The 12,797-nt window shown below is 35.5% G+C and overlaps 1 long non-coding RNA gene across 1 annotated transcript in view; it reads right to left on the bottom strand.

Moving 5' to 3' along the window:
* The window catches only part of LOC135225809 (uncharacterized), a 43,194-nt gene extending 33,420 nt beyond the window's left edge, over positions 1–9,774 (bottom strand). Inside the window, exon 1 of the long non-coding RNA XR_010317090.1 lies at positions 9,257–9,774. This is a non-coding gene — a long non-coding RNA (uncharacterized LOC135225809). The remainder of the gene's footprint in view (positions 1–9,256) is intronic.
* Between the last annotated feature and the right edge of the window lie 3,023 nt (positions 9,775–12,797).

The following is a 12,797-nucleotide window of genomic DNA, read 5'->3' as shown; positions in this document are numbered from 1 at the left end:
CATTGCTCCTGGCAGCCTTCACCAAAATCTGTTAACTTTTAACTTATTTTCAATAAAACTTGCAGTGATTGGATAAAAATGTTGTTATTAACATCATTTTAGGTATATCTCTAGCAAAAATTACAATGTAGGTTTGTTTTTGTTTTATTTGCAAAAGACACCGATTTAGTTGATGATATATATATATATATATATTTATATATGTATATATAATATATAATTATAATATAATATGTTATATATATAATAATATATATATATTCTTATGTAGATGCCTTTGCAAAGCATAACTTCCCTTCAGTAATTGTATGTAATGTTGTAAACCATATGTAACATGTTCAGATTCCATATTAAAGTTAGCTTAGAGCTAATAAGTTTTAAATAACGTACGTTCAGAAGACCGTTCTCGAATCTTCTGACCAAAACGTTTTGCATTCACGTGACGACATAGTGTCATTACGATATTTTTCAATTTATTTGAGTAATTAGAGATTCTTTTGTTGTGAAACTGTTTGATATTACTGATAAATTAACTCTTATGTCTCTCGATTTGTCAAAAGAGAAATAATATCTTGTTTGCAACTGTGGTGAAGTCATTGTCATGAAAGTGACGACACTGCGCTTGCGACAGTATTCAATAATTATATCTTTCATGTTAAGAGGTTTTTATTATCTGAGACTGTGTACTGTTAAAGATTATAATGGAAATCCCACTACCTCTCTCCTTCTTGTCTTGAAAGAGAATTATTAAGGTTATAGCAGTGTCAGCATATATATATATATATATATATATATATATATATATATATATATATATATATATATATATATTCATAGAATATGCTTCTCCATCATGTAGTGAGGGACTTTTGTATTTCTGTCCCAGTTACGCTAACCAGTCTTACATTAGTTCTGTTGTAAATATAATTGGTTAAGTTAAAACCCCAGAGAAATACCTAATCAACCCCCTTTTGTATATTTTTGTATATTTTTGCCTGGTCTCAAGGCCAGAGGTTAATAATCTTGCGTTATCTCAGGTAAGTTGCGTGGATCTTCAGTGTAACCCATTGATTTACGAAGAATCCCCAGGTAATCACACATTAATATATTGTGACGAAGCACCCAAACATCCGGTCATTATACTTACAAATTAAAAATAGTTAGTACTACCTCACGACGGGTCGACAGCCAAACACCTGAACCTTCATCACACAAAATATGACTGATTACTCTAAAGGCAACAATGATTCCTTAAAAACTTATTAATCATGAGGAAATCGGACTAAGTTCATTAAGACAGGTGTGAGGTAATAATATAAAAGTCTAAGTATTTCCCTGGTTTTAAGTCACTCCAATAAACTGAAGGAAAACAAAACACACACACACACACACACACACACACACACACACACACACACACACATATATATATATATATCCTATATATATATATATATATATATATATATATACTATATATATATATATAACATATATATATATATCTAATAAAAGGAGCCCATAAAAACAAACCATAGAGAAAAGTACTATATTTCAGAGACTGCTGTCTCCCTCTTCAGGTAGATGAATGAGAAAAGTTCACAGAAAAGGTGGTATTTATACCAAGAGGTCCATCCCACAAACAAGCCATTTTAAGTCACCCCCGCTGATAATCTTCCTCGTAATCTTCTTAAGGGTTGGTTGAATGAAGACGTTGTCGATCGTGTCCGAAATCATCCATCCTTTTGAGATGTTCATTACCTGCCTTCTCTTTTATTAAGGCCGATTCCATCATTTGACTCTTGTACCGGCAGTTGCTGCTATAAAACCCAAAAACAGCTGTGGATGAGATACGTGGATGATATCCTAACATTTTGGGATAATAGGTGGGGCAATTTCAATGAATTCCTCTCGAAATTAAACACATTAGTGCCCAGCATCAAATTTAAAGTTGAATGGAAACAGACAACAAAATTCCTTTTCTTGATGTTTTAATAATCAGAGATACGACAGAATACAAATTTACCATATACAGAAAACCAACGTTCTCACTTTCATACATTCACTATTTCCTTTAGCTATCATGACATTCTATCAAAATAGGTGTAGCTAGTAACTTGTTCTTAAGGAGCCTTACGAATTTGTTCCCCAGAATTCCTGGAAAAAGAACTTGAACTAATTCGCAAGCAACTTTCGTCTTTAAAATATCCTGAACCATATAATTGAGAAAAGCAATTCACAAAGCTAACGTAATTTTCTACCGACCCCCTAAAGACAAGACCAGAGTACACCCAACAATAAAATAATAATTCCCCACCTGGACACGATAAGAGAATAACCAACCCCTCGGAAAAATCGAACCCTTTTGATTTACTTACCCAAACACCTTAGCCAAATCCCTGATTAACGTCCAACAAAAGACATCTCCAAAGGACTCTGGGTATACGAAATCCCATGCCAGGACTGTGACCAATCTTACATCGGATTTACAGGTAAATCCCTTCCCAGAGATTATACAACACAAACGGTCAGTTAGGTATGGACAACAGAACTCGCTATTTTTCAACCATATAAATGAACATAACCATAGAATAAACTGGAAATTTGTCACGGTGTAATTTATAGCAAGCAACTGCCGGGTACAAGAGTCAAATGATGGAATCGGCCTTAATAAAAGAGAGGCAGGTAATGAACATCTCAAAAGGAGGATGGATTCGGACACGATCGACAACGTCTTCATTCAAACCAACCCTTAAGAAGATTAGAGGAAGATTATCAGCGGGGTGGGTGACTTAAAATGGCTTGTTTGTGGATGGACCTCTTGGTATAAATACCACCTTTCTGTGAACTTTTCTCATCATCTACCTGAAGAGGGAGACAGCAGTCTCTGAAATATAGTTACTTTTTCTCTATTTTTGGTGTTTTTTATGGCTCCTTTTATTAGATGGAACTCTGTTGTTACAGAACATTTTTACCATCATATATATATATATATATATATATATATATATATATATATATATATATATATATATATACTATATATATAGTATATATGCCATGTGCGTGTGTGTGGCGCACCTGTTTGCTGCTTTATTAACCCAATACAGCTCTTAATATGGTTTCAAAATGCTCACAAATTTCAAAAAATTTCACGGAGGCTTACGACATCCCCCCTACCCCCCAGCTGGTAAAGCCCGTCACCCCGCCAATACCGGAAGTTCTGAACCTTTGCCCCCACCCCGACAAGCAAAATCTGAAAGGGCTCCACTGATAGAGTGTATGCGTGCGTGTGTGATCTGAACGCTTCAGCTCGTAGTACAGTTTAAAAATGAAAATAATAGGACAGTCTGTTTAGGTTGAGTTCTATAAATCTTGCAAACATAAAATATGTGTATGATGAAAATTGTCGGAATGTTGGAGTCTCGAGTAATTGAAAGTTCTCTTTTTCTCCTGCGAACTTTGTAATGATTAATAATAGTTGCAACTGGTAATATCAAGAGATAAACCGAAAAAGGAACCAAACTTGGTTTCCCACTTCCTAGAGTTATCAGCGAATGGGGATTTGCTCTACGTATGAGTACTTATAAACAGCTGACACGCAAGGTGTATAGTCGTAATTAAGTTTTGAAATACCAGTTTATAGGCAGGATTAATTGAAATGAGTCATCATAGCATTTTCCTGTGCCTTTGCCTTACATTAGATTTTCATATAACTAATATCGCTAGCCGTATACTGCATACCAAGAAGTGTGGGGGTTAGTGTGGCTGCTGGCTGACGCAAGGTTCATGAAGCTGATGTGTCACGTTGACTGTGCGGCAGCGAGTAGCCAATGGGAGACCAACACTCAAGACTCACTGGTCGTGGCTTTTCGTAGACAGCTGAGCGTGGCGCATGGGTTGGGCTGTCAGTTTTTTTTCACATCTCACCGTTTGTATTGACTGTGCTTATACGGCAAAATTATTGATTTCAAAATTGTAGACACATTTCTTGGCAGGTTCTATCTAATGTGATGTAGTATATAGTCTACAAAATTAACGAACAGTTAACGGGTGTGTCTTACTGTACGTGAATTATCACAGACAAATCATTCTTCCGGGTAGTCTCTCTCTCTCTCTCTCTCTCTCTCTCTCTCTCTCTCTCTATATATATATATATATATATATACATATATATATATATATATATATATATATACGTATATGATATATATATATATATATATATATATATATATATATATATATACGTATATATATATATATGTATATACGTATATATATATATATATATATATATATATATATATATATATATATATATATATATATATATATATATATGCGCGCGCGTGTGTGTAGAACATTTGACGAAAAGTAACTTGTTCCAATTCCCGCCTTGTTTACTAGCTTTCCTAAGATATATATTATATATATATATATATATATAATATATATATATATATATATATATATATTATATATATATAATATATATATATACACGCACTTACATGTATGCCTTTTCTACCAACGTGGGATGGGTCCAGAGTCCAGAGAAGGAACTAGACAATGATTACTGCCACATTCATAATTAATTTGACTGATGAATACCACCCTGTATACACAAAGCTCAATGTCAAATTTTTACAGAATGCCCCATTCAGCTCTTTCTTTCACGCACTCTCATGCATTCTAGATTTTAAGGACTTAGTTTCCGGTACCTCTTCCGCCCAATCTGTACAACTTTCAAAGTTTATGTTTCATCCTTTCACCCGAAACTTGCGAATCTTGACTTATTTATTTTATTTATTCATTTAGTTGTTTTCATTTTTGTCAATCTACTATCCAATCTTTCCACATGAATAAACCATCTCGGATCATGGTGATTCACCTATTCACCCTAACTAGGTTTCACTTTTCTCGGCCTTCCACGTCTTCTTGTATCACATTTATCATGCAAAACAATTTCTCCCAGTAGCTCAACCTTTTCTTGCATTCACATTCGACATCCACACTTCGTTTCCATAAAGGAAAGCTTGTTCACAAATCACCTCAAACATTGTAACCACAGTTTCCATAGACTCCAAGTCTATGGTCTTTTGCACAAACCCCTCTGCCTCTTTGTTTCCACTGTTCTGTAACTCAACTCTTCTCTCGTCCTATCTTAATTCGCCGTATTTGCTCCCAGATATTTACACAAATTAACTGCCAACGTTCTTCAACCATTCATACAAACACTTGTTGTTTATTTATCCTTGAAACCTCATTGTTGCTCAGATGTACTTTCTCATCTTGCAAACATTTTCGAACTATTTGGACAGTTTCTGCAGTTCATCCTCACGATCATCACATACTCTAGATTCAAACTAGGACAAGCTCTGTGCTCCTTAAATATTAAGAAATGTGAGTAATAAATTAGATAAAGGCAAAACTAATCCTTCACCTCGACCCCATATTTTAATTGGAAACAATCAGAGGTACAAGTAAAATGAACTATATATATATATATATATATATATATATATATATATATATATATATATATATACTATATATATATATATATATATATATATATATGTGTATGTATAAATATATTGCACTTATTACGTTATAACTCATAAGAAGTTCCTCTTTTCACACTACCTGACTGTTATAAATTGCAATAAACCACAAATATACCATTTTAAGACAATTCATCAAAGTTTTACGTGGTGCATAGAAAAATGTATAACCTTCCATTATTTTGGGTGGACATTATTTCACAACAAAACATTGAATTTTTCCTTTGTGGATAACTTCAACTCATTGTTTTAACCCTGTAACATTATTATTTCACTTTTTAACATATACTGTAAGTTTAAGTTATTCAACTATGAAAGACACCAAAATGAGTATCCCAGATCAAACAAACTAATATACATTCATAAGCAAGTTCTAGATATGGAATCATTAAAATCTTGTATTAATATTCCTTATATTGGAATGTGTAATCATCGGCATAAATGATATTAAGCTGTATATCATTAGAAAAGCAATTTATTGCAGTGTTGCTTGGTGCCAAAATAATTTGTTTACAGTAAATATATCCAACCAACTTAAGGTTGCCATTTTGACCTTTTACTTTTGCTATACTTTTAAACACACTGCGACAAGTTGCTTTAATTCTGCTTTAATATAAAATCAAAGTGGGTTTCGTAACATGAAATATCCGTGAACACAAAAAATACATATTCTGTATATGGACCACTGCAGCTTCTGTTTCATTTGCCATCCTTATAGTAGTGTTTCTCGGGATTTTGATGGCATTAACCACCGCACATCCTGCTTTGCTTTTCATGTCCTCCACTTGCGAGAAAAGATATGAAATATGAAATCAATAAAGTTGAGTGGAATCTCTCTCTCTTCTCTCTCTCTCTCTCTCTCTCTCTCTCTCTCTCTCTCTCTCTCTCTCTCTCTCTCTATGTATGTATTTATGTATATATGTTATAATAGCGGAAAACAGCAGTCTGAAGTACAATGGTGAGTGATAATGTGCTGAGAGTTCGTCCTTCGTTCTGTTCCATGCAGCAAAACCGTCAGAATGGTTCAATCCGATACTTCTGTCCTAATCTTTATAATTGACACTCCCACCAAGAAAAAGGGAAATATAGCTTTCATTTCCGCATTTATGTGCGTTATTCCATCTTAATAAACAGAACAAAATTTAACTGAAGTTGTATATATTTAGAGCAGTTCTTTTCGTCTGTGGTTGGCACCAGTGCACGTAAGTTAATTAGACTCGAAGAACATTTGGCGTTTAACAGGTGTTCTGAGAAAAATAATCGAATGGCGTCAGCCTGATTTTTTTATTCTTTATTATCGTTTTAACCGAGACTAGGAACAAAATAAAAGGGACAACTTCTCAAAAGCTGCAAAACTCGTTGGTCATAGATATAGTACGATTTCTAAGGTGTGAAAATCATACTAAATTAGAAGACCACCTGTGTGTACTAATTAAATCAACGCGTACCGCGTTTGAGGATGTTTCTAATACGTAAAATTAGCATATACCATTGGGCCAAGTTTATGAAAATATTGACATTTACACATTGCGAAAATTATGGTACTACATTTAAGGTGTGGGTCCATCGAGTTAGGATTAGGCCACAATTTATTTTTCAGAATTAGGCCAGTTAAAGGTATTGGGGGAGTCGCCAACCGGGTTACATTAGGAGTTAATAAAGCAAAAAAAACGCTTACTCAGATATCATTGTTATATAAACGCCAATTTAGGTATAGATTCGTGTATGAATATAATTATGTGAATGTTTACAAATAACCTGTATTACAGACACCCTCGCAGTACAATATCGTGTGCGAACGCTCCTGTGGACATAGTAAAGCAGACATACTATAATTCGTTGCTATTGGGAGCAGAACCTCAGTAACAACAGGAGAACCAGAAAATGAGTCCATCTCAGAACCTGCTGACTTGAGTCGTCCTGACTCAATATACATCTTTTCTAGTTTATGACCTATGTCGACATTGTTCATAACATTCCCAGTAGTGTTATTATAATAAAAATAAAAAGAAGTAAATAAAACAACAAATAAAATAAAAATATAAGAAAATAAATAAAAATGCGGAGATAACTATTCAAAGAAATAAATATAAAATTATTAAAATGAGAGTAAATAAAAATAATAAACGTGCTTGAAAATAAAACAACAAAATACAAACAGATTAATAAAAAATAATAGAAATAAAGAAAGAGTTAATCTGCAATATTAATTATGGAATCGAACTGTTTATTTCATAATACTAGAAAACGGACGTTTGAATCCACGGCGCCAGGGAAGAAACATAAATATAATGTGAATTCATTTTCCGAATGGAGTAAACCTTGTGCTGAACAGTACAGTAAGATTCTTACACTCAAAGACACGACTTGCTGCTGCACAGGTGATGTGTGAAAATAATTACCTGGAAAAATTACGAGGTGCCAGCGTTGTTAACTGAGGTATGTTATGCAATGAAATGCAAAATAACCGAAGATGTTCAATTGTTTGTGAGAAAAACGTCTATAATCTAGGTTCAGAGAGAGAGAGAGAGAGAGAGAGAGAGAGAGAGAGAGAGAGAGAGAGAGAGAGAGAGAGAGAGAGAGAGAGAGATTAACATATAGAATCATAGTCAACTCGGAATGCGTCTTCTCTCGGTGATCTCAGTTTAGAACACGTTATTTTAGGTTCTGGAAGCTAGGATCAGAAAAAGGAAATACTTCTTTGGTGGGTACAGGTTCTATCGGCGAAACTAATTTCCTTTAGTACTATTATTCCTGAACATAGTTGAACAATGCAGTAAGGGATAAAGGAATTACTGCGAGCGTCTGGAGAAGCGAATGTCTTCAATCTTTAGGTAGGCGTTCCATCCTCAACATAAAGCAATCAGCGTCATAGTTTGTTGTCGAATGTTGTTGTACAAATACGATTACAATAATCTTATGAATGAAAGATAAATTAACGTGCCTCATCAGCATAGTTTGCCTACACTTTTTTTCAGCTAATTGATTTCCCAGGGCGTAATAATGCCTTTTTTTTTTTGTACATGTATGAACTATACCCGATTGACGGTGGATCTGGTCAGTAAAGACGGCCATCTTTATTGGGGACGGGGTAAGTAGTAGAATAAACACAACTATTGTAGCTAACCTCCTCCTTCTTCTTTTTTCAGCTTAATCCATAGATGGAGTCACCGTTATTAATGAGCCGTTCCAGATGTTGCCATCTATGTCCTCCCTTCGTCTGTCCTTTGGCTCTCATGTCTTCTCGACTGCAGTTTCTCCATCCTCTCGTGGGTCTTCCTCTCCTTCGTGTCCTTAGTACTTCCATTTCCATGATCTCTCCTGCAACCTGTCATTCATCGTCTCCTCTCCTCATCAGGTGCGCAAACCATCTCAATCTTGACTCTTGGGATTTCTGTGACATTTCTGTGACTTTTGATTGATTTATTGATTTATGGGTTTTAGGCATAATGCCAAGCACTGAGGCAACGAAGGCCATTCAGCGCTGAAACGGAAATTGAGAGTGAAAAGGTTTGAAAGGTACAACACCACGAGGAAAACCTCGCAGTTGCACCATGAATCAATTGTTAGGAAAGGGTGGATAATAAGATGGAAGAAACAGAATATGAACGGAGGTACAGTAAAAGGAATGAAAGTTGTTGCAGCTAGGGGCCGAAGGGACGCTGCAAAGAACCTTAAGTAATGCCTACCTTGCCCCGCATGAGGTGCACTGAGGTGCATTACCACCGTACGGGTGTTCAGTGACTTTGCTGATCCTCTAATGTATCCATTTTTTATCCTCTGTCTTCTCGTCACTCCACTCATCCATCAGAGCATCCTCATTTCAGCCATGTTTAACTTATTTCAATGCATTTTCTTAAGTGGTGCTCTCTCTAGCCCATACATCACAGCAGGTCTTACCTCCACCATACGTATCATCACCTTCAGCGTAATAAGCTCTCTTCACGCAGAGTGCGTCTGTTATCTCGCCCACCACCACTCAATTGTCATCCCAGACCTTAAAAAAAAGGAGTTCATGTTGTATGACAGTCTCTTTTACATACAAAATCTTTCGTATGTCATTCGTAAAATACGCGAAATCACAAACTCCAGACCATATCATTCCAACACATTCGTGAACATGTGGAGTAAGGCCTTATGCCATCACAAGCTCTAGCTCTCTGAACAGCCTGTTTTCTGAACTCGTGGACACAGTGGACTTGCATTGCTTAAATGCACTCAGTAAATTGATCGCTGACATTATGCATTGGTTTGAATGTTATGAATATAGCTTTAAATCGTGTTGTTAAACAAATCGTGATCTGAATAAAGATTCATTTCTCTCTAAACCTGTAGGTAACCAGAACCTGATTATGTCTTGTCACGTCGCTTATGCTATTATTTGGTGGTCACCTATCCGGTGTTGCTTAACATCGCTGACTAGAGAAAAAGCAGTATCACAGATTTGTTACTACCGTTGGTAATAATGAGAGAGAGAGAGAGAGAGAGAGAGAGAGAGAGAGAGAGAGAGAGAGAGATATTACAATTTTACCGATTGCGCGGCACAGAGGAAACTCCTTACTAGTCTATCACATCACCCCAGCAGCATTGCATATTTAGAACAGTAATCAATAAAATAACAAATACAAAACTTAAACTAATTGTCTGTGAGTCGCTTTATCAGTTGAAAGGAAGGTGAGAAATTAGACTCAGCTGATAATGATGAGTGTTTCTGTGGATGGCAAATGGAAAGATCACAAAAACGCCTTGTGAATACTTCTTCCATAAGGTTATCAGTTTTATCATACACGCGCGATATCAGCGTGTCTATTATTAGCGTTATCACTGCACCCGAGGTTTTTTAGATATATTGAATCAGAATATATTTAAAGGACCTTGGCTGTCCCCGTAAGCAGCCAGAAATGATGGTAATATAAAAACAGGGTCGATCTGGTAAGTCTCGACCAGTCCTGAAGTTGGTCTTGCTCAGACCAAGTGCTTGTTGTTCTGGAGATTAAGGTGGTTTTATGCCACCACGGCCCTTTCGTCTATAGCTGGCAGTAAGAGGGAACCGTCATTCAGCACACGTATATGAACCAGTAGTGGAAGAAGCTCGTCCGGGCTAGATGACGGCATATCTAAACAGTATCGTTGGCAGGCTTCAAGATAGAAATATATAGATGCAGCATGTGATACTTTGTTTGCTTTTAAGTAACAGTCCTGTATGAATTCCCTTCTAATCGTTTTTATAAACGAGTGGAAGCAACACACAAGAGGGAAACCTGCTGCCGAACTCGGAGCTACGAATTGTTACAGGAAATCAGTGTATCCCGTCACAACTCCAATTTCGATTATCAGCGTCACCGCCACTCCCTATTCCTGTCCCGCATTAGTTTATTAATTGTGTCTTTCTCTCATTAAGCGAGAGGATGAATGAAGTGACAACAGAGTCGTTAAGTAACAAAAGGGCACGTGCAGTTTGGTGAACGTGCCCAAGGTCTGGGTATGGTGATCCAAAACTATTCTATATCGCATGAGAAGGTAAAAAAAAATATTTTTTGTCGCGTTTATCGGAAAGCTACAGGTGGAATGATAAATCAGAATTCACCGTTTCTCGTACTGCTGCATCAACTACAATCCTTACGTTCCACTATTGTCTTCGGATCGTGAACGTGAAGGTATCTTTCTTCGCAGCAATAGGGTCTCTAGTTCCTAAAGGCTGTGATCATACATCTTTTAAACTTCATAATAATAATAATAATAATAATATAATAAATAATAATAATAATAAAATAATAATAATAATTAATTAATAATAATCATACTAATAATTAATTAAATAATATTAATAATAATAATAATAATAATAATAATAGCGCTTAGTAACTTAAATGTCTCACTCCCTTGTGTGAATGTGGATCCTGCAGACCTTTCATCAATACGTAAGTACATCTAGGGTAGAAAGTGCATGAGGAAGGACCCGCAGATTTTCAGCTGTCACTTTCGCAGTTAAACGATGATGGCCAAAAGAGATCTATGCATCGTTTGACAATATGAACAATGCATTTTAGCCCTAAATTGAAATTTTCGCCAGTTTTTGTTTATTTTAGACATCTGAGTCATGATGAGTTCTCAATCCTCAACAAATACCACAGTAATAATAAAATCATGCTAACAAGTGACGGAGCCTTGTAGAAACTGAGGGTGAATTCAAAAGACGAGGAGAGTCGTCAAAGAAGAAGAAAAAAAAGAACAATTGATGGCGGTGCTGGCTCAGATTCATCCATTGTTTTCAGTTAAGGATTGAGAACAAACCCATTGCAGTTTCAATCCATTTAAATGTATTTACGTTACTATTTTCACAAAGAAGAATCAAACATCTGTTTGGAGTTCGAACATACGGACAGCTGCTAACATACTATTGGACGAAGTAGACTATCAATAGATCTTTTTTTTACATATCTGAAAGTAGCTTCGGGCTTCTATTATGGCTGGTCGCAAGAGCAGGCGCTTAATCGAAACGCCAGGTGCTGGCAGTTTTCTCGCTAAATTGTACTAACAAATTCGCCAATTACAATAGGTGAATTCCACTCATTATATTAGGATGAACGAAAAAGAAGTTGCGGACAAAATTTCTCGGGCAACTGAGGAATATCACATCTGTGCTTTTAACCGAGTAATTATGAACTTCTATTTTAAACCTTTTACACACACACACACACAGAGTTAATCATTCATTATTGTTCAGTCATAAAGAACCTGAGTCTTGCTAATTCTTTAAAATGAGCTGTAGAATATCCTGAAATACAAACAAAGCCTGTAGATTTCAAAGGACGGCAAAAAGAAAGAAACAATAAAGTTTTAGTAAAAAATGGCCGAGGTACTTCAGCCTAGCGAACAAAAATAGGCCAATTTGTTTCAACTTAAAAATGGAAAGGTAGGTTCGACTCCACCAAACACATTTAAAAAAGCTGTGTAGGTGCTTATTTCATAAGTAATATTTTTGTCCATAAATGATACATCTGTGCACAAAACTCACACGTCTAAATCTGCCTATCGGCATAAGAAGCACTTAAAATTAAACATATCTTAGTAACAAAATGGGTTTCAAGTTTGCCAAGATTGCTAAACAATTTCTAATGTGAATTTGGATTCCTGTTTATAAAGTGAGGAAATAAAATGTTTTTAGCAAAGTTCAGAATTGTCCATTCAAGGTAAATATTTTCTTAAATCATTTAGCTTTCCAACTTC

This window comes from Macrobrachium nipponense, chromosome 13 (assembly GCF_015104395.2).
Source record: "Macrobrachium nipponense isolate FS-2020 chromosome 13, ASM1510439v2, whole genome shotgun sequence".
In the NCBI taxonomy this organism is placed as follows: Eukaryota; Metazoa; Arthropoda; class Malacostraca; order Decapoda; family Palaemonidae; genus Macrobrachium; species Macrobrachium nipponense.
Note: the sequence above shows the minus strand (reverse complement) of the source record. Positions and strands in the feature narration are given on the sequence as shown.